The 21561-nt window shown below is 39.5% G+C and overlaps 1 long non-coding RNA gene across 1 annotated transcript in view; it reads left to right on the top strand.

Annotated features, from left to right (window-relative positions):
* The first annotated feature begins 787 nt into the window (after positions 1 to 787).
* The window catches only part of LOC136792182 (uncharacterized), an 84684-nt gene continuing 63910 nt past the window's right edge, over positions 788 to 21561 (top strand). Inside the window, exon 1 of the long non-coding RNA XR_010835633.1 lies at positions 788 to 993. This is a non-coding gene — a long non-coding RNA (uncharacterized lncRNA). The remainder of the gene's footprint in view (positions 994 to 21561) is intronic.

Here is a 21561-nt window from a genome sequence, read left to right on the forward strand (position 1 = left end):
AAAAAAAAATCAGTTCCTATTTATACATTATGGTCAGCGAATAGATATTGACAAAAAAGTTGAGATCCAAACGTGTCTAAATATGTATATATGTGTTTGTTACTAGAACAAACTAGTTCTCTGAGACATATACATTGTTAGCATGAGGAGTCCATATGTTCAAAACTGCTTACCACACAGAAGAATAGCAGATTCATATCTTCACAATAAATGAAATTCCATTTCTATTCATATAATCTCTATTACAGGCTTAATAAAGCATTTGCATACTCTTGAAGGAGAAACGAGAAAGAAATTGACTAAGATGCTAGGAGGTTTAGCAAATCAGAGATAGAACTTGAATACATTTGGAAAAGATATTTGTATAATTAGTCTTCCTAATCTGGTATCTATGGAAACAAACATATATTAATACCCAGAATAGATCATCGTGTCTTTGTTAATTTAAGACAGAGCCCATCTCTTCCTGACAGCACCACAGCTTCAGAGCCTAAAGCTCAGGTCTCCTCTCCAAAGGTCAGCCCTGGACCTAAAGGAAGATGACACAGTCTTGGAATTTGATCCATCTGAGCACCCCCTTTCCAGACCGTGTGAGTCTACTGTCCTCTTTGCAGGTTTTCCAAAGGCTAAAATACGAATTTCAACCACCTGCTTTTTAAAAAAACAAAAGGACAAAAAGTTCCAACAGGAATCTTATATCAGTATGGGTAAATGAAAGACTCAGTTGCAGGTTAGGTAAACTTACCAGGTTTCGCTGACGGTCCCTATTTCTTCATTCGCCACACAGATGTTAGAGCTGGCAATCGGCTTACAGAGAACAGGTGGAAAAGGGGAGAATCACAAGACGGCGCTCCGCTGGAGAGAGAGATCTCCGTCTACAGTTCCCGACCCCGACACCTCCAACTTGTTGCTTGGTTTGTTGGTGTGAGGTTTACGATTTCTCCAGCACTGGAAGGCTGCCACTCAAAGTAGCCATTGACCACCTAACAGCTGGTAAGTCAAAACATGAGATCGAATTTTCTCTTCCAAACATTAGCGAGCAATGAAGGGATGGTGAATTCGACCGGGCTTCCAGCAGCAGGGAGATTTTGATGTTTGTTGCTGCCAATACAACTTTGTTTGGACCTGTGCTGATGAGAACTAGACACACCCTCAGGAATATAAAATATATGTATTATTCAAAGAAAATGAAAACAACATAGCTCATTAATTAATCTATCTCTTCCTAAAACATGTTGTTTAGGACCTTTTCCATGGTGCAAACGACCAGTCTGAGATGAAAGAGCAAGCTATTCTATGCTATCCTGCAGGTTCATAATGATGATAACAATGTGTGTGTGTGTGTGTGTGTGTGCGCGCGCGCGCGCGCGTGCACGGGCGCACATGTGAATGGTGGTGGAGGATACAAAGCATCAGATACTTGCCTTTAGGGTTACCATAATTGATGATCGTTCATTACTTTACTCTTAAAAATATTTATTGAATACCTACCGAATACTAGCAGTCTTCTAAGCCTTGAGGATACAGCAATGATAGAAACAAGCACATTCTCTGCTCTTAGGAAGATTGTATTCTAGTGGAAGTACCAGATAATAAATGAATAAGCAAAGAAATATATGAGGTGGCAGGTGCTGGGCAGTGCTATAAGGGAACAGAAAGCTGGACTAGGGGTGAGAAAATAACCAGGCTGTCTACTGAATAAGGATGGTCAACGAAGCCCTCTCTAATTAGGTGTCATGTGAACAGAGACCTGAATGAACTGAGAGAACCAGACCCGTGAGCATCTCAGGGAAGACCGAGAGACTAGTGAGTGTGAAAGGATGTGAGGAGACACTTGTGGGAGGGTTGTTATTAATCTGTCAGATTCCAAGTAAGTTGTTTCGGGAAAGTCTGCTCTTTGATGAAGGCTGGCAGTTTTGAAAGGGAGTTAGAACTGACTCAACATTCTCGCCCCGGGACACACAAAAGGTCTCACGTTCTGCCAGCTGGTAATGGGTTTCCACCCTTTATCTTCCACTTCCATTTCTAGATTTGTGTGGCTCAAATACAGTATGAACAGGAAAAATACACAGATAACACCTGCACACAATGAGAGGGTTTCTCAAAAAGGGATTATGCAGGATCAAAATTGAGCAATCGTAGGAGATAAACAATACAAGTCATAACATGCATGAAGCGACAGTGAAGATGGCTTTGCATCTGTCACGTCTGCAAATGGGTGATAGGATTTCTGAGCCCTTCCCAATACAGGGCACTGTGCCCCTATGCTGTGAAGGAGGGAAAGTGAAAGGAATGCATAATCCATGTCCCCATGGAGCTAATGCCTGGTTCAAGTGACAACAGCCCTGGTGTTTCTTCAAGATGACCTGGAGGAGAACAGCCATTGCGATCTCTGACGTCAAACAGAAAACAGTTCAGAGCCCAGTTCTACCACCTGTAACCTGTCAGACCATAAGTGAGCCTTTCAACATGGCAGAAACTCAGATTTCAACAGGGTCCTTATGCCTACCTCTTAGGCTTGTTGTGAGAATACATTAGTTCATGTGCATAAAGCAACTAATACCATGCTAGATGTTTCCTTCTGGAGTGGGAAGGTTATTTACTCCTAGGAAGCCCGGGATATCCTTCAAAATGGCCTTTACATAATAGGCAATTTATAGCGTCATGACTTAGTAGTCATCCAAATGCCTAGATATATTGATGCAATATAATGTGAATGGATTTGGTGTGACTTGTGAACTTTATTTATATATAGCTATAATCATGTCTGTACTTTATGTACTTTTACATTTTCAATCAGTCTTGTCATGTCTCTCTGTGAATTATTTTCATTAAATGCATCAATCCATTTCCACCTAGAACACATAATCATTAAATCTTTTGTTTGCCAAAGAAAGCTCCGAACGTATGCATATCATAAATTCTTACATCTGATCAATTAGCCATCTCACATATGTTAAGTAAAATTTACTGTAGGCTAAATCCTGGACATATCGAATCAAATCAAATTGAATTGGATCCTACTTTCTAGGAAAGCACACTCTGGTCATGGGGCAGGAGATGTAAACAATATTTGCAACACACGGTGATAATCGCTGATACAGAGATACCCTCACATATCTTGGAAGCACTAAGGAGGGATTTACTCCAGTTAGGTGTTGGCAGTGCTGAGGGAGTCTGAACTTCCTTTTTTTTTTTTTTTTTTTTAATTTTTATTGGAGTATAGTTGGTTTCCAGTGTTGTGTTACTTTCAGGTGTACAGCACGTGTACATATACATAAATCCACTCTTTTTTAGATTCTTTTCCCATATAGGTTTTTATGGAGTATTGAGTAGAGTTCCCTGTGCTGTACAGTAGGTCCTTATTAGTTATCTATTTTTTTTTTTTTTTTTTTTTTTTTTTTCGGTACGCGGGCCTCTCACTGCTGTGGCCTCTCCCGTTGCAGAGCACAGGCTCCGGACGCGCAGGCTCCGCGGCCATGGCTCACGGGCCCAGCCGCTCCGCGGCATGTGGGATCCTCCCGGACCGGGGCACCCACGTCCCCCGCATTGGCAGGCGGACTCTCAACCACTGCGCCACCAGGGAAGCCCAGTTATCTATTTTATATAGAGTAGCATGGATGAGTCAATCCCAGAGGTGAAAATGGAAATCATATTTGGAAGTATCAGTGCATATGTTAGGTAGCGGAGATTAGCCTGGAAGGGTTTGTGGAGTAAATGTGGAGAAAGGGGAGCGAGAAGAAAGGAAAGTTGATGGAGGAACCTGAAGAGCAGGAAAAAATGAGGAAGGAAAGTGATGAGAGAAGAGAGATCAACTACTGTAAAGCTTGAAGCCCTCAACTCCATTTACCCACATAATTTCACTGAGGACCTTCTGTGCCCCTTACATGGCTTAATGCTGGAGATGGAGAACTGAATGTTGTGTGACCACAGAGATGGCTGTCACTGACCTCCTAACTCTACCTTGTTTTCCTTGAACACATTGTCACATCAGTGACGAGGGAAAATCTTGCCAGACTTCTCTAATGCAGAACAAACCTTTATTTTATCTGTTAATTTTTCACAAGGAAGGATGCATGAGGTAGACAGATTTGGAATCCATGGTTCCAAAGCATTTATATAAACCAGAAAGTGGATGTTACAAGATGCTGCGAGAAGTGAAGGTGAGCTTCCAAGCTAGCAGGGTGATGCTTTGGGCATCTAAATAAGTATATATACCAACGATGCCTATCTTATCAGAAACATACGTAAGTATTATATCAGTCAGGGTTCTCCAAAGAAACAGGACAAACAGGATGTGTTTTATAATATGGAGAGAAAGAAAGAGATTAATTTATTTTAAGAAATGGACTGATGTGATTTGGGGGACATGTCTGACATTTGCAGTGTAGGCCAGCAGTCTGGAGATCTAGGGAAGAGTTGAATTTTCAGCTCAAGACTGAAGGCAGTCTACAGGCAGAATTCTTTTATCTTGAGGACCGTCAGTCTTTGCTCTTAAGGCCTTCAACTGATCGGATGAGACCTACCCACGTCATGGAGGGTAATGTGTTTACTCAGAGTTCACTGATTTATTAAATGTTAATCACATCTGAAAAATACCTTCACAGCAACATCTAGTCATTTGAACAAAAGTCTGAGCACCATAGCCTTGCCAAGTTGACACGTAACATTAACCATCACAGATCTCTATACAGTTTTAACCCCTTGGAAGAGATTATGAAGAGCAACGGATGGGAACAGTTCCCTAAACTGGTGCTGTATTTTAAGGCTATAGGCCATAGGCTGCTAACAGTGATGCAGACGGTGCTAACGATCAGCACTTACTGAAATTCCATTTATTCATTCACTCTTTTGATAACTATTTACCGAGACCACATCCTATTGGTCAAATCCTGTCGATTGAGAGAGAAATCAATATGCTATTAACCAGTCCCAAGAAGCTTACAATTGGAAATAAATACCAAAGCTAGACTAACCCTTAGAAATAATTTAATCCAGAGAAATGGAGAGACTAACTCCTGATCATACAGTGTGTGAATTGCACAGCTGGAGTCATGATTCAGAAAGGCTAATTTCCACATACTGCTCTTTTCCGTGAATGAGAATTCAGACACTGCCCATGTTCCTGGGCTGAACTTCATATACCAACCATGGTGTAAAACTCCCGAGAATGTCTGGGTCTCATTGTAGAATCAGATGAGTCACATTTGAATTTTGGGAAGTAGCATAATGTGTAGAATGATCCAAAAAAGCAAGAAGGCTCTCTTATCTCCTTAGAAGGTGGGCTTCTAAACAGCAGATCTTAAACGCGAACAATAAACGGATTTTTTACTCTTCACCTCACCGCTGAGAAATAAGGCAGAGAGGGAAGCGCTGAAAGAGCAGCCCTGTGACTCCAGAGCAGTGTTATAGGCATATGGCAGAGCCCAAGGAAGAGGGTCCTCCACGGTCGTGACGCCATCCTTTTGTGTAAGTTACAGTGGCTGGTATGAATCTTGTTTTCCATTCCTAACCAAGGAACCAATCAGCTCAGGCTTTTGAAAGCATCGACCCTGGCTGCATGACTGAACAGCTCATTAAAATTAAAACAAACAAAGCAAATGAACAAACACGTAAATAAATAAATTCTCCTTTCCGTCCATTTATAACAAGCTCTCCATCTAGAGCTTAGCGTCTTCTGAGAAACAAGAAACTTCATAAAACGAAATGAAAATGCCTAGCACTGTGTTTCCAATTTCCTGCCTCATTCTTGTTCATCTATTTTAAGGAGGTTTTATTTATATCTGAGCAAAGCAGGGGTAGATGTTTCCTCTTCAGAAATCAGCCCAGGTGTGTTCTGCCCCACTGAAGCGCTTGCATTGCTCTTCCATCAGAGGAGACAGTGAATTGTGACAGTGAGGTCACCCTGTCCAGAGACAGGCGACTTCTTTTGCTAGTCAATCTCTGTGCAGTGCCTTAATGAAGAGTAGCCTCAAGCGTAGTTAAAAGATAGAAATAGAAGGGCAAGATTTCACTGTTATTGTTTCCAGAACTAGCTGTTCAGATACCCATAGTGCATTATCATTCTCTCTCGATCAATATGAAGATGAGACACAGATAATTCAAGCACTCAGACTGATGGCTGTGCAAAACCTCTGGCCCGGCACTAAAGAATATCTTCTTACAAACAACTTATAAAAGCTAGGTGCCAGCTCCATCCAAATGCATCCTGTCACAATCCTCTCCCAATCTCAGCCACTCTCTACCATCATGTCAACTGAAGACATTATCAGCAGAGAAATTGGCCTGCCACTGTGACCTTATTCTCTAGGACTATTTCTTGTGAGTGATATTTTCCAAGCTTTTGCAGATCTATCAGTGTCTTGTGACATTCAGCATGATATCTCGGCATTTGGAGCTCTCCCCACATGCAGTCTCAATAACCCAAGCTTCACAAAGAAGGTGCCAATTGTGTTGGTTCTTGAAAAGCAATTAAAAATTGGGCGTGAAGAAACGGTGCAGTTCCAGGAGAAAAAACCATCATTACTCTGCATTTGATACAATTAACCCACCACTTCCTCAACCCTCATTTAGTAGCTGGAAACACCAGATACGCATTGTGATGTTTACAAGGAGACCATGACATAAGTAAAGATAGATGTTAATTTGATTGAAAGAGTGGGGCTCCTTTGGGGCTTTAGTATTGTAGATTTAATTCTTTCTTAAAAAAAATCATAAAACAAAAAACCGGAGTCACGAGTTGTATCATAAATATCTGCCACTGGTGTTCAATGCACTGTTCTCCTAGTAAAGAGGAGGAGAAACTTTTGAGATTCACAGATATGCCAACTTTAGTAGCTCAGTGAGAAGCAGGAATGTGCTCTCTGCCTTTAGCTATAGAACCGGAGATGAGTGTGAGGTGACGGAAACCAGGACTAGTCTGAAGACACACACTTTGAAAATAGGTTTCAAAATTGGTCTTGTTCGGGTTTGTTTTATTTTGTTTAGTACACCTCGGTCCGAGGAGCTCTTTTCCTGGAACAGTGAAATAGGTTTGCTTATTTCCTTATAGTGTGTGTGTGTGTGTGTGTGTGTGCGTGCGTGCGTGCGCGCGTGCATGTGTGTGCGTATGCGTGTGTGTGTGTGTGCGCCTGCACATGTGTATGCTTATTTGCCCTTACATATCTGTGATGCTTGTGGGAAAGGAAGTCATTTTTCAAAATATACACGACGCAGAACAATTGTTAATAGAAAACGGAGAACCTAGTCATCTACTCCAAAAACCGTGGACTCCTTTAATCTCATTTTCTCTGTAAAATGACTTGCAGGACTCTGGCTTCCGTGAACATCTCAAATGTGTGCTTTGTACAAGGATTTGGCCCATGAACTTCAGTAAGGCCTTCTTTTACTCACGCCTCCTCTGCTCTCCGAATTTAATTTCTACTTCATGATCCAGCGCCCCCATTGTGGACATCTAGTAACGCTCCTGCACCAACTAGCTCACTCATTATGCAGACAGGCTCTTCCCATTTCCTCAGGCCCACCCACCTTCCCCGGGTCCACCGAGTGACAAGTTACCACGCACTGCCTCACTGAATATGGAAACAGATGCAAATAAGAGACAGTCTGTGCTCTTTGACCTTCAGTGCTAGGTTTCTGCCTAGGATGATTCAGAAAGAGTTCCATCTGTAAGAAAGCCTAGTGGAATTTCATTTGCCATTAAAATAAATCGATTCAGACTAGGGTGTGGCCAAGAATTAAGCTTCATTTAAATGAACCCACCTCAGACCATGATAAAGACCTTGTCTCATACCTAACGATTTGACCCGCACTCTGTACATTTGAGGGTACACCTCTGACCGAGGCCCTTGTTTAGTGAACAGCTCCTTTGGCAAAAGCCACAGGAGCACATCAAGTGCAAGGATGGCAGCGCGACTACAGGAGAATGTTACTTACTTTTTTTTTCTTTTTTAACATCTTTATTGGGGTATAATTGTTTTACAATGTTACTTACTTTTAAAGCGTCTGCAGTTTAGCAGGCTTGGAAAAGCCAATCCATATTACAGAGAATTTTGTCCAAATAGCAACAGAATGGATCGGGTGTCTACACTGAGGAGTGTAGAGGACATTGTGCTATAAGTGAAGTAAGCCAGGCACAAAAAGACAGATACTGGGTGATCTTACTTATATGTGGGATCTAAAAAAGTTGAATATGTAGAAGCAGAGAGTCGAAGAGTGGTTGCCAGGGTTGGGGAAGTGGGGAAAATGGGGGATGTTAGTCAAAGGGTACAAAGTTGCAGTTATGTAGGATGAATAAGTCTAGAGATCTAGTGTACAGCATGATGACTGTAGTTAACAATGCTGTATCAAAGACGGAAATTACGCTAAGAGCAGATTTCAGGGGCTCACATCACCCACAATAAGCAGTAACTATGTGGGAATATGATACGTTAACTACTTATTACTGTAGTAATCTTATCACTATGAATATGTGTTGTACACAAGTTTATACAATTATTATTAAAATAAAATATTTTTAATATGTGGGCCCAGAAGAATGTTAGAAATTTCCTACAGGCAAATCTTCCTTTCTTTCTTTTTCTTTCTTTCTCTTTCTCTCTTTCCTTTCTTCCTTCCTTCCTTCCCTCCCTCCTTCCTTCCTCCCTTCCTTTTCTTTCTCTCTTTCTTCCCTTCCTTCCTTCCTTCCTCCTTTCCTCCTTTCCTCCCTCCCTCACGGCTACAGATAAAAAAGCACCAGAGAGAAGATTTAAGGAGTTAGAAGGAAAATAGATCCTCCAAAAGAAATAAGATTGTTCAAAGAGAAAAGAAGAGATTTGGCAAAGGAAAATGGCTGTACTCTCCTATTTCACAAACATGAGAAGAGTTTTGTAAATTATCTGTATATTTATGCAAAGATACAGAATAGAGTGAATAAAACTGATGGCTACTGTTTGTTGAAGGGACCCAAAAGTGAGTAGTGGAGAGAGCCGTGCCGTTCCTTGGGTTGTGGTGATAAGGGCAGGAGGTGTGTATAAAATAAGCTCTCATGGGGGGCTTCTCGGGGGGCGTCCCTGGTGGCGCAGTGGTTGGGAGTCCGCCTGCCGATGCAGGGGACACGGGTTCGTGCCCCGGTCCGGGAGGATCCCGCGTGCCGCGGAGCGGCTGGGCCCGTGAGCCATGGCCGCTGAGCCTGCGCGTCCGGAGCCTGTGCTCTGCGGCGGGAGAGGCCACAGCAGTGAGAGGCCTGCATACGGCAAAAAAAAAAAAAAAAAAAAAAAAAAAAGCGCTCTCATGGTATCAGTTAATCTAGTGCTTTGAAGAAGGAAAGTAACCTTTGCCAATCTTTGTGAGCCCCTCATTGGGTTAAACTTTGTCTTTCAATTAAGATTTTTGATTTAGCTCTGCTTGTATTTCCAGCATTCCTGGGAGTTCTAGCAAAGAGGGCATTTGGAGATGCTGCCCTGGCCACAGGAAATTAAAATATAATCTTGGTAGATGCACTGGAAACCGTATTGAGACAGATTCTATAATTTTATGGTACATGGCCACTTTCTGGCACTCATATCTCACTGTAGGGGCCAGGGAAGTTTATTTAGAGGCAATGACATTCTCTCAGGGGTGACATACTGAATTGCACCCAGGCCATAGCAATAAAAATATTTGATTCAGATGCAGCACAGTTCACTCTTGAATTTATCATTTTAATTTGAAGGTTTTTCTCGCAATGAGCAAGTACCCCATTTCTAGTGTGTGAAAGCATATGGTAACGTCTCTCACACAAGCTTCCAATCTCTCACAGGCTGTGAGAAGTAACAATAACAACTTGTTGGTGTTTGGATGGTTTACACAGCTCTTTCACATGTATCATCCCTTTCGACTTTCAGAGCAACCTTATGTGGTAGGGAATGCACAGAATATAATTACGGTCTTTTTCCAGGTGGAAACTGAGATCCAAGTAGGTTTACCAGCCAGCCATGATGCGATCGTCACGGGCTGGGGACGGAGCCAGATGACAGGTCCATATTGTGGCTCTCAGTTCCAGTGCTCCAGTCACTCCACAGTGGTGCTGTGACAGGGCTCGTTTTTTCCGTCCCCCTCAGAGAGTAAATTTAAAACTATTCAAAGCCGGAAGACCACATGTGCTTATCTCTAGAAATAATATGAAACCAAGAGACTGGGGAAAATGCATCCTACCACACAGCCAGGCTTTAGGGACAGTGGAAGCAGCTCTAAAGACAAAAGGAAAGCAAGCCGAGGCCCTCACTTGAGCTGGGGAGAGAGGACAGTGCCGGGTCGGCCTGAGCTGAGAAGGTCACTGAATCATCTGCAAACATTACATCTGAAGACAGAAGAATGAGTCTCAGTGTTCTTGATTCTCTGGAAAGTTGGTGAATAAGTGGTCTCACTAAAGAAGGATCTAGATCTACCCTGCTCTCAGCCTCATGCCATCTTCTCTCAGCCATGTTGCCAATTTCCATTATCTTGTGCAGATTTGAAGCTGCTTCTGCACTAGAAGTAGCTGCTAACCTCACAGAAGCACCAGCTTTCTTCCAAATGTGAGCACGATATCTCTTCATGGTGCCATGACTTTGTTTGCTGTCATGGTGCTTGTAGTAGCAGGCCGAAGTACTTGGGGGTATGAAAGAACACTAAAGGACTAGGGTACTGAAGTTCTCTTGCTGCTCTTAGCTACTACCCAGCAGGACGGCCCATGGCCATAGAGTGCTGAACTACTAAAATAATAATAAATAGCTAAGTTGTTTTCAACAAACGTTTACTGAGCGCTTACTATGTTCCAACCACTGTTGAGAGGACATCACACATATCTGTTAATTTAATATCGACAACAACAGTGTGAGACAGGTTCTGTTCCTGTGATTCCCATTTTATAGATGGAGAAACTGAAGCACAGAGAAGTTAACTTGCCCAAGGTTATAAGCTAATGTTAGGAAATATGGGTTCTCAAACCAGGCAATCAGATTCCTAAGCGACTCTAAGATTCTAGAAAACAACAGGACATATAAACCCCTCCTCAGGTGTTACTAAAGAACAAGTACAAGAATGTCCAACCTCCTGGAACAAGAGAATTTCCCCAACAAGGGTGATCAGATTCCCCAAATGAAAATGTAGCATTCTCTGTTAAATTTTAATTTCAGGTAAACAACAATTTTGGGGGGATACGTATGTCTTACGCATACCTGGGATGTACCTATCCCCCCCTCAACAAACATTTCTGTTGATCTGAAATTCAAATTTAGCTGAGCATTCTGTATTTTATCTGGCAACCCTACCCACAACCCACCACTGCCACCTGCTTGGTGAGTCAAGTTCTCCTTATTTAGATGCTCTTGCAGTTGGGCAGTTCTGACTATTCTTGCTGCAGTTGGATCATTTCTGTGGGATCTTCATCAATCAAGATGGGTAAGGCTAACTAAATTTAACCCTCTGGAGTTTCTTCAGGCCTTCACAGTGAAAGTTTGGGATGCCGTAACACGCCCCCCACCCCAAGTCAGCTCCCTGACTGAGAGAGGTATGTCCTACCTTCAACCTCAGGCAAGGAAACACCTTGAAGGGGGTGGCTTGGACAGTATTCTCTTCCTATATGCTATTTTTCCCTAAAGTGGGATTGATCACAGCCAGAATTTCAATGTATTGAGCCTCTTTTCCTATTTAGCAGCTAGCATTGTTTAGAACTCTTCTCTTTAAAAGCTTCTGTGAGCTACTAGAATATGAAAATCTTGACCTCTGCCCAAGCAACTGAGACATCTTGGTCCTGTGCTTTCTGGGAAAAGCCAATAAGAACTGGCCTCTCCAAAGCCAACCTCCCACCATGCCTGAAATTTTCTGGGAAGTGAGACACATCATGTTTTTACCTTCCAAGCAAATTGTTGGGTTCTGAACTCCACCTTCTGAAGGGGAAGTCACCTATGGCCCTTTCCACCAAGAGGCCCAACACGCTGAATGTGAACAAAGACACATGCCACTTCCAGCATCTGAATAAGAATTCAGTTTATAAATGATTCAGTTTGCTGTACACCTGAAACTAACACAACATTGTAAATCAACTATACTCCGATAAAGTATTTTTTAAAAATGCCTTTTTGCTCTGCATTTGTAGTCCAAGGTCACCCAAGCTTCCTGCACCAGGCATATAGTGAGCACCCAGGAATGCTTAGGAAGAAGAAGGAAAGTAAGAGAAAGGAAGGGGCTGTGAAATTACAGAAGTGAAATATTAGTTTTCTATCACATCTAAAACCTTTCCAAGTCGGCTAATTAAATTATACCTTCCAACAGAGAATGCAAACACAACTTCAGGTTCTAATCTCTCAGAAATCAAGCATTCTGTTATTAATGTCCTCTTCCTTTTCCTGGGCTTAATTGCTCATTGTACTACATGTGGCATTGATTAGCAGGAAGAGTGTGTTCTGTGTTGTTGGCTTGTGAGAAAAGTGGCTATAAAAAGGCATTGAATCGGAAAGCAAGCTCTATCCAGCTGTGATATGGTGAGTGGGGCTTCTGTGTCTAAGGAAGTGAAGCCGGCCAGCTTGTTTAGTTTGAAATAACAGCATAAAGTTCCATATTTGCCTGTGAAACCACCATTCTTGATCAAACGTGACCCCAAATCAACTGGGAACTTTTAACAACAACGATCTGTGCAGAGCTTTATAGTTTATAACACACCTTTTTACAGATATCATTTTAATTAATCTGGACCATAAATCTGTGAGTTAAACAGTTTTATCCAGGTTTTACAGATGAAAAGTCTGATGCTTAGCAAGGTTAAGTAACTTTGGTCAGATCACACAGATAATGTGTTGAAGATAGTGTTTAAACACAAACATTGTAATTTCAGATCTTGTGCTCTTTGATTATAGGACACTGTCTCTCAGCAACAGTGAATCAATTCAAGGTAATTTACCAAATATTGATTGGGCAAATACTATGATCCATAAACCAAGCTATGTACACTGAGAGAAAAAAAATATTGGTAGAGGCACACAGCTCTAACAAGACATGCTTTTGATGAGTTGTATTACAGATACAACTAATCTGTACAACTAATCTAATACAGGAATCAAAGAGGAAAAAGGTACTCAGGAAGGAAAAATCTTTAAAGAGGAAGAGATATTTCAGTCGGTCTTTGAAAGATAAGACATGTTTTGACAACCAGAAAAGGGGAAGGGAACAGAGAAAACATTCAGTGGAGGGGTATGGTAAGAAAGATTTTGTGTTGTGGAAAATGTAAGTTAATGCAATTTACAGAATTGTACATTACCTGAGAGAATGATTGAGATGCAAATTGGGCTCATGTGATGGAATTTAACTTCACTGTATAAACAACACAAAACTTGGAATATGTCTCCAGAAATATCACTAACTCAAAGGGTTTTCAAATTGAATTTTTTTTCATGTATAAGGAGAGTGCTATTAAATGCAAGTGTCAGCTACTATGGCTTGTAACTAGGGGTGAGATTGTGCTTGGACACAAGCCCTCTAACAGGAATGTACATTTGTACACACTGAGTCTCAGCAGCAAATGCACACTCAGTTTCCCACTCATAACTGGGGCTGTTGCTGTCTATTCTGGGTAGAATTTCCTTTCTATGATAATCTCCATGGTTCCCTCCAACTCCAAGATTTTGTTCTTTGTTTCCATAACCTAGGGCAGTTTTAGGAAGGCAGAGTTAATTAATCCACTTGGTTTCTGACTGCAGAATAACTAAGAGCCCACTGAGTTGCACTGGAGGAAGAAAGGCATAAGGGAGATCTGTGTGTCTTTGAGGAAACAATCTCTCCTGTGATGTCCCACTAATGGCAGCTCCACTTGTATATACACTTCTTGAATGACACCCTTTCCTGGGCTACCTGTGCTTTCACAGTGACTTATCTGGCAGATTGAAAAGCACTTGGCATTTTCATGATTTGCGGTAGATGGTCAAGCTAATGGAGATCAACATCTTTTCCCAACTTTCCCTACTGTTCCTACTCACATTGCTTCCGCAGGTGCAGATGAGAGCTGCAGCTCTGGTCTGCACATCCCTACTCCGAATATCACATGTCGCAAGGAAACCAGGAAGGGGGCTGAGAGCTAGAAACCTAGAGCTTCCAATGCTTGTAATCTTTCCCTCGGAATAGGATGGATTCCATAATTCCTGGCATTTGCTCATGGCTCAGTTGTTAATTAAATGTTTCTTTCTTTTCCCCTATGCATCCAGCACTCTCCCAAGTGTTGTGGGAGATTATAGACAATGAAAGATATCATACAATGGTGGTCAAATGCATGTAATCCGGATCCAGACTGTGTTTAAATTCTCTGTGTGATTTTGGGAAGAATACTCAAACTTGCTGTGCCTCAGTTTCCTCATCTGTGAAACAAAATGAATAGTGTCAGTACCTTTCTCATAGGGTTCTTATGACCATTAAGTAAACTGAGACATACATGAATGACTCAGAACAGTATTTGGCACAGAATAAAAGCTTCATATATTTTAGGCTCTGTTTATCATTATTAGGTTATAACACCAATAACTGGAATAAAAGACAGAAATGGCAAATGTTAAAGTGGACTCAGTAAATGAAGTGACGTTAGAATTAAAATAGTTTGATGGAGGGAAATCAGGGAAGAATTTACAAAGGAACGAATATTTGAATAATTGTTGAATGGATCTGTATTCTAATCGCTTTGGTTTAAAAGTTCTGAGGACTGCTCTGATGTCATGTTACCTTACAACACCTAACCCATGGATAGTCAAGGTCTTCAAGCCATGTGACATTTGAGAGCTACTGTTACTGTAGAAATAAGGGACCTGCTTATCAGTCTTTTGTTATAGATGATGTTAGAGTATTTTAATTGTTTCTCCTATGTTTGTGCTACTTAAATATAAACACACCTTAAAGAGACCAGCACTTTTTCTCCTTTTCTGAGAGATATTTTCATATATCCTTTTTTCAAAAAGAGTATTCATTATCTCTGTCATGCTTTTTAGAAGTTTTAGTGCTGGTATAGTACCATGTCTTCCAATATTCATCACTACTATGGAAACTCAAATTTTGCCAGTCTTACTCTAATTAAAGATATCATCATCCTTCACAATCCACAGTAAATTTATTGCTCAACCCTGTGTCGCAAAACTGTCTTCCTCTTCATCCTTCCTACCACTGCCTGGTGTAGACAGCCATTATGTCTCATCTGAATAATTACAAAAATTTTCTAAATGGCCATTCAGTTCATTTTTCATACTTGTGTTATCTTTATAATAATGATTACCTGATTAAGTCACTCTCAAATCCTTCGGAAATTCCCTGTCTTCTATAGGGATAGCTCCCAAACTGCTTAGTATGGTATACGGGATCCTTCCATTTGTTCTCCAACTTACCTCATCGGCTGAATGGTAGAGTCTCCTACTATGATAGCCTACACATACTGTGTTCCAACTACATGTACATTCTTGCCTTTTCCAAAGGCACCAAGACATTTCAAACCATGTTCATGTGAAATATGTCTCCCTTATCAGCCTGGTAAGCTCCTCTTCATCTTTTAAAACATATCTCACATATTACTTCAACATTGGAAACTTTGAAACGTTCTCAAGCACATCGTTCCTATTTGCTCTGTGATCACGTAGCACTTTAATGTGCACTGCCATGTTGCACTTAATATGCTGTATCGTTTCAATTTGCATGTCTTTAATTATGAGCAAGGACAAGCGTATTTAATATGTTCATTCATCATTTATATGGTTACATGCATAAATTGTTTGTATAGTTCCTTTTGGCCACTTTTCCGTTCTACTGTTGGCCTTTTCCTTATTGATTTGAAAGAACTCTTTATATATTAAGAAAATTAATCTTTGTAATACATTTTTCCAGTAATGTTTCCATGTAGTCATCTGCTTTTTCTTTTTTTTTTTTAATTTAAGGTAATACTTATATAATGATTTTTTAAAAAAACTACGGAGTTAAACATATGAAACTTATGACAAAATTAGGGTACCATAACAGTTGGGTCGTTTGTTTACTAGTTTGCCTCAATCACTACATAGTGAGCTTTTTGACAGGCACCATATTTATTAATCTTTTGATCTTAATACTTATTCTGTCTATACATCAGATACTCAAAATGCTTTGGCAGTTTTGATAATCAGAATCAATGTTGAATGAATGTGTTTAAAACATCACATATTATCATTTAAAGAAAATAGATAAATAGTTTTGGTTCAAGATATAAAATATGCCCTATTTGGCAACTATAACACACCTAATTGCTTCTGCTACTTTTTTAGAAGATCACATATCAATAAAATACAAATGTATTTTTTTCTATTTGGCTTTATTTTTTAACATTCTTATCATAAAAGAAAACCCAGATGCATAAGACTATACAAATAAATATATGTTTCACTAAATTATTATAAGGTGATAATAATAATGATTATCTCACCAACCAATTCAAGAGATGGACCTTTGCCGACCACCTCAGAAGCCCCTCCATTGATTGTCTCATCCGGATCTCTCCTCTCTCCCTCCAAAATTAACCACTATTCTAATTTTAACAGTAACCACTACCTTCTATTTGTTTATAGTTATATTGTATAAGTGTATATTACAAATACGATACCTTACTATTGTCCATTTTACCTATGTGCCAAAAAGATTTTTCTTTACTCTTTAAAATCCAGTACATTTAGTAGATGCTGTTGGTTCTTCTTGGTTATTTTCAGGTTCATGTTGTACTCTATCATGTCAAATATGGGGGGAAAAGTTTTAATATTCCTTTCCAATCTGAATTCCTTTTATTTCCTTTTATTGACTTATTGCACTGGATAAGACATCAAGTATAATGTTAAATATCAGGGATGGCAGAATTCTTGGTTTCTTCTAGTCTTTAATACAAAGCATTTGGTTTATCATCATTAAGGATGATTTTAGCTGTAAGATTTTGTAGATGCTATTTATTGGGTTGAGAAAGATTCTTCTATTCCTGTTCAGCTGAGAGTTTGTATCAAGAGGGAGGGGATGTTGAAACGTATCAGTGCTTTTTCTCTGTTTATTGAGATGCTCATATAATTTTGGATTGGGTCCTGGACATTGTGAATATTATGCTCCCGAGTGTCTGGACTTTGTTGTCTTCCTTCAAAGAGTATTAAAATTGGTTTTGACAGGCAATTAATTTATTGAAAGGTCAACCTGAACCTTTCAAAACTCAATTTTAATCTTTTCTAGAGTCTGTTGTACGGCTAGTTTATTCCTACTTCTAAGGTATAGTAAGGTGTGATCTTCCCAGGGTTCATAATGAATGACCCTGGTATTCATTCAGCATAATTTTCTATTCTGTAGGTTGGAAACTGAACACTTCTTAACCCTGTATTAACTCCAGTTTTGGTCAGCTTACTCATCCCTAGTAGTTGCTCTTTCCCTGATAGTTGTTTTTTTGCCTAGTCTCTTGGAGTCTCATCCTAAAGAAATTAAGCTAAGTGTTCAGCCAAAGACTCAAGAGGATCCCTATATTAGTTTCTGGAACTCTTTCCCTACATTATTCTCTTCTCTCTTGTACCCTGCTCTAAGAATCACTTCCTCTGCAGTCTTCAATGAAAACTGATTCCTTGATTACTCAACTCAGAAAAAACTGGTCTTATCTGGTTGGGTATCTTCTTCATGAACCTTGGTCCAGAAAGTACTTCTAAGCAGAAAGCTAGGGTGATATTAAAGTTCACTTTGCTGTTTTCCTTAAATAAGGATCACACGCCTACACTGACTACTGTCCAATGTCTGGAAGCAACAACTTCACTTTTTCCCGTTTCCACCTCACCCCCAGAACGATTCTGGTTCATAGTACTTCATCATCCCTGAACTGTGTACTCTTCCAATGTAATATCAAACTTTTATTATTTCAGGAAATTTTTATTGAATTATAGCTTATTTAATATTTGTTCCATTGCTTTGGTTTTCTTTTTCAGGGACTCCTAGTAGTCATGTGTTGGATTTTCTTTGCCTAACTTCAATATTTGTTACTTTTCTCACATCTTTTTCTCTTTTTTGTTGTTTTTTAGGATTTCCACAGGGTCAAAATTTGACATTTTATTTGTGTCAAATTATTGTTTTCTCCTTTTTGTACTCCCCATTTACCACCATTCAGAGGCATCTGTCTTCTGTTCCTCCATGTCGCTACAATAGCTGTTTCTCTGAACAATTATTTTTCTGGAGCTAAGTCTAAATAAACAATTTATTCTTTATTTTAACTGTCACTGGCCGAATTTCATGCCATTTTCCACTTCACCCTTTTTGAAACCTTCTACCTTCGGAATCTGTGACACTACTCTTAACTGGTAGTCTTATATTTCTGGCAGTTTCTTCTCAGTCTCCTTCCTGAGCACTGCTTCCTCCATCTAGCACTCAGTTTGGGGAGTTCCATTCTTGGTCACAGTTCTGATTACTCTACCATGCCTTATGTGAGTTCATATATCCCCATGTATTTATCAATTCTGTATTGACTATTAACTGTAGCTTTCCCGCAGAAGCACTCCTCCAGCCTCTGGAAACTCACCATTCCATAGCATCCTCACCAATCATTTGGTTGTGTATGTGTGTGCAAACTTTGTCAGGCCTTCTTAGTGGTTTTTCCATTTCTACTTTAGGTACCCTCAAATGAATTCTCCACATGAGTAATTGATCTAAAATACAGATATAACCCTTTCACTGTCATCTATAAAAATTGTTCAGTTGCTCCCCATCTCCTTAATAATAGAAAATGTTACATGGCCGAAAAAAACAACCTACCTCTCCATCTTCTCCTACCTCTTAGCACTTTCAGCCTTGTATTGAGAAGTGCTGGCTACCTCTCATTTCCTGTGCACAGCATGCTTTTTCACACTTTGTATATTTCTCAAGCTGCTGCTTCTGCTGGTGTGCTCCAGTCCTTCCTCTTTACCTTGCTAACATACTTTAAAATTCAGCACAGACATTATCTCTTCCAGGAAACATCCTCTGGACACCCAGCCCAGTGTTAACTCAGTGTTACCACCACATCCTATGCTTACCTCTATGTCTTCAGTTAGGACACTCTCTGTAGTAACTGTTCCTTGGCAGTATTTTCCCCTGGATTGTGCAGTCTTGCCAAGAGCTGCTTTGTAAATCTCATGCCTATTACAGTGTCTGATCCACAGTGTGTTCTCAGTAATGTTTATGAAGCAACATAACCCTTGTGTAACGTGAGACATACATCTTTATGAACCTATAAGAAAACTAATGGATATGTAAGAAAACTAAGGATCAGTAAATACAGCCCTCTCATTTTACAGGTGATATATCCTCGACTGAAACCAGAATATCTTGGTTTTTAATCTGGTAACATTTCCAGGTATATCATTCTGGGTATATTGGAAGTTATAAAATATTTCTCCTTCACATCATTTACTTGAAAAATTCTAACCAGGCTCTGTTACAGCTTCATAGTTAACATAACAGTGATCCTTTAATTTGATTTTTTCATTCTTTAAATTATATTCACTTGTATTTTTGACATTCTATTTTATCCTATATTTTTTAATTCTCCAAATTATAATACAATTTTATCCTGAAATTATTGTCTCGATCTTAAAGCAATAAGGTGTTGGCTTTTCTTAAAATAATTGTACTGTTTGGCAAAATGTGATGGGTTCTATATCCTGCACCTCTTACAAATATGAGAGTGATTATTTGCCAAACAACATATTTATGGTTTTTTTCCAGGAAAGACACTGAGTCCCAACAGTAATGTTTCTGTTTTTATTTTTTGAGAAATCAACTGTAATCATGAATTGAACTGGATTAGAATTTAGGAGTTAGAGTATCTAGTCAGGGAAAAAAATCCTACGAAAATAAACAAAATGAAAACAGACCCATAGAAACAGAGAACAAAGGGATGGTTGCCAGAAGGGAGAGGCTTGAGGGAGTGGGCAACATAGGTTGAACATAGGTGAAGAGGATTAAGAGGTGCAAGTGTCCAGTTATAAAATAAAAAAGCCACAGGGATATAATATACAGCATAAGGAATATAGTTAATAATAGTGTAGTAAGTGTATGGGGACAGATGGTTACCAGGCATATGATAGTGATCGTTTCATAATGTATTCAAATGTCAAATCACTATGTAGTAACCTGAAACTAACATAATATTGTATATCAACTATATTTCAATTTAAAAAAAGGAATTCTAAAAAAAAAAATAAATAAAAATAAAAATAAAAAAAGGAATTCTAAGAAGATAAGTAAACAAACAAATAAATGTTTCTTTATACAGAGTATGTTAAGTATGGAATTTCAGCTTTGGATTAACTGTTAGGAAACTATAGTTAAAAGCACTAATGAAAGGTGTTTGAAAATCCACCTGAGGAAATGGTAATTCTAAACAGCTCTGAGTTCTCCTAAGCTCTGTGCTATAACAAACCAGCTGTTACCAAAGCAATGTATCTGTACTTTATTAATACCCGCAATGAGTTATGGCTCAATATTTATATCCTCAAGTTTCACCAAGGCTTTGATATAAAAAACAAATGGCTGTGACAGTACCTATCCTTTACACAGAGAAGCCCATAGTAATTTTTTGTAGAATTTGAGCTGGGGGAGAAATATATACTTCTCTGATAAACTGATATATATAATGTTTACAAATTCAAAGTAATTCAAACAATATTTATATCCTCTTATTTTGGAATCACTGGCTTCATGCAATAGAAACCAAATTTGACCCAACTAAGCAAATGGCCTATACTGGGAATTTATAGTGGGTGCCAAACTCTCTCAATCCAATGCCTGTTGGGAGGGTTAGAAACAAAACAACAACAGTGGTGTCATAGCAGACGACAGTCTGATCCGGACACTGCCTTTGGGATAAATACATTCAAATATTTGTTTCGGATTTTCAACATGTACTCAAAGTTCAGCCTTCCGGGAGAGAGTGTTTCACTGGCTGAGTTTAGGCCCTGACCGGCCCCCAGTGTGACAGGGCAGGAAAAAGAAGGATTTGACCCCACAGGCTTTGTAGTGAAATGTTGGCACATATACTTACCTGTCATTTATTGAATATTTACTACTCACCAGGTCCTACAGACACAGTATAATTCTAAGGCGAATGTTATTTTTCATGACTTATATGGGAAAAGAAGACTCAAGACATTCAGTGCATTGTTCAGAGCTAATGAATGTCAAGGCCTGGGTTCTAAATATTTATATGAATCCAAAAACCAAATCCTTAATTGGGAAAACCACGTGTTATAAAATAATAGGTACATAAATACATAGTAAATATTGTCTGACACTTATTATGGAAATGGGAAAGCCCTAAAAGAATGTCAGTGAAGGATTCAGGTAAAAAATAAATGTATTCAGGGTCATAGTAATGCAGTTGTGGTTTCTGAGACATTTCTCCTTAGCCACAACTGGGATTTAAAAGCATGGACTAGAATTAAGAAAACTGGGACCTCTGTGCTTGCATCACTGTTTTTCATCTTTGTGACCATCGAGAAGTCACTTAAAATTACTTGAATATTAGGTCCTTATCTGTAACATAAGATGATAATATCTCTCTCACAGACACTGTTGTAA

The sequence above is a fragment of the Kogia breviceps genome, chromosome 11 (assembly GCF_026419965.1).
Source record: "Kogia breviceps isolate mKogBre1 chromosome 11, mKogBre1 haplotype 1, whole genome shotgun sequence".
Classification (NCBI taxonomy): Eukaryota; Metazoa; Chordata; class Mammalia; order Artiodactyla; family Physeteridae; genus Kogia; species Kogia breviceps.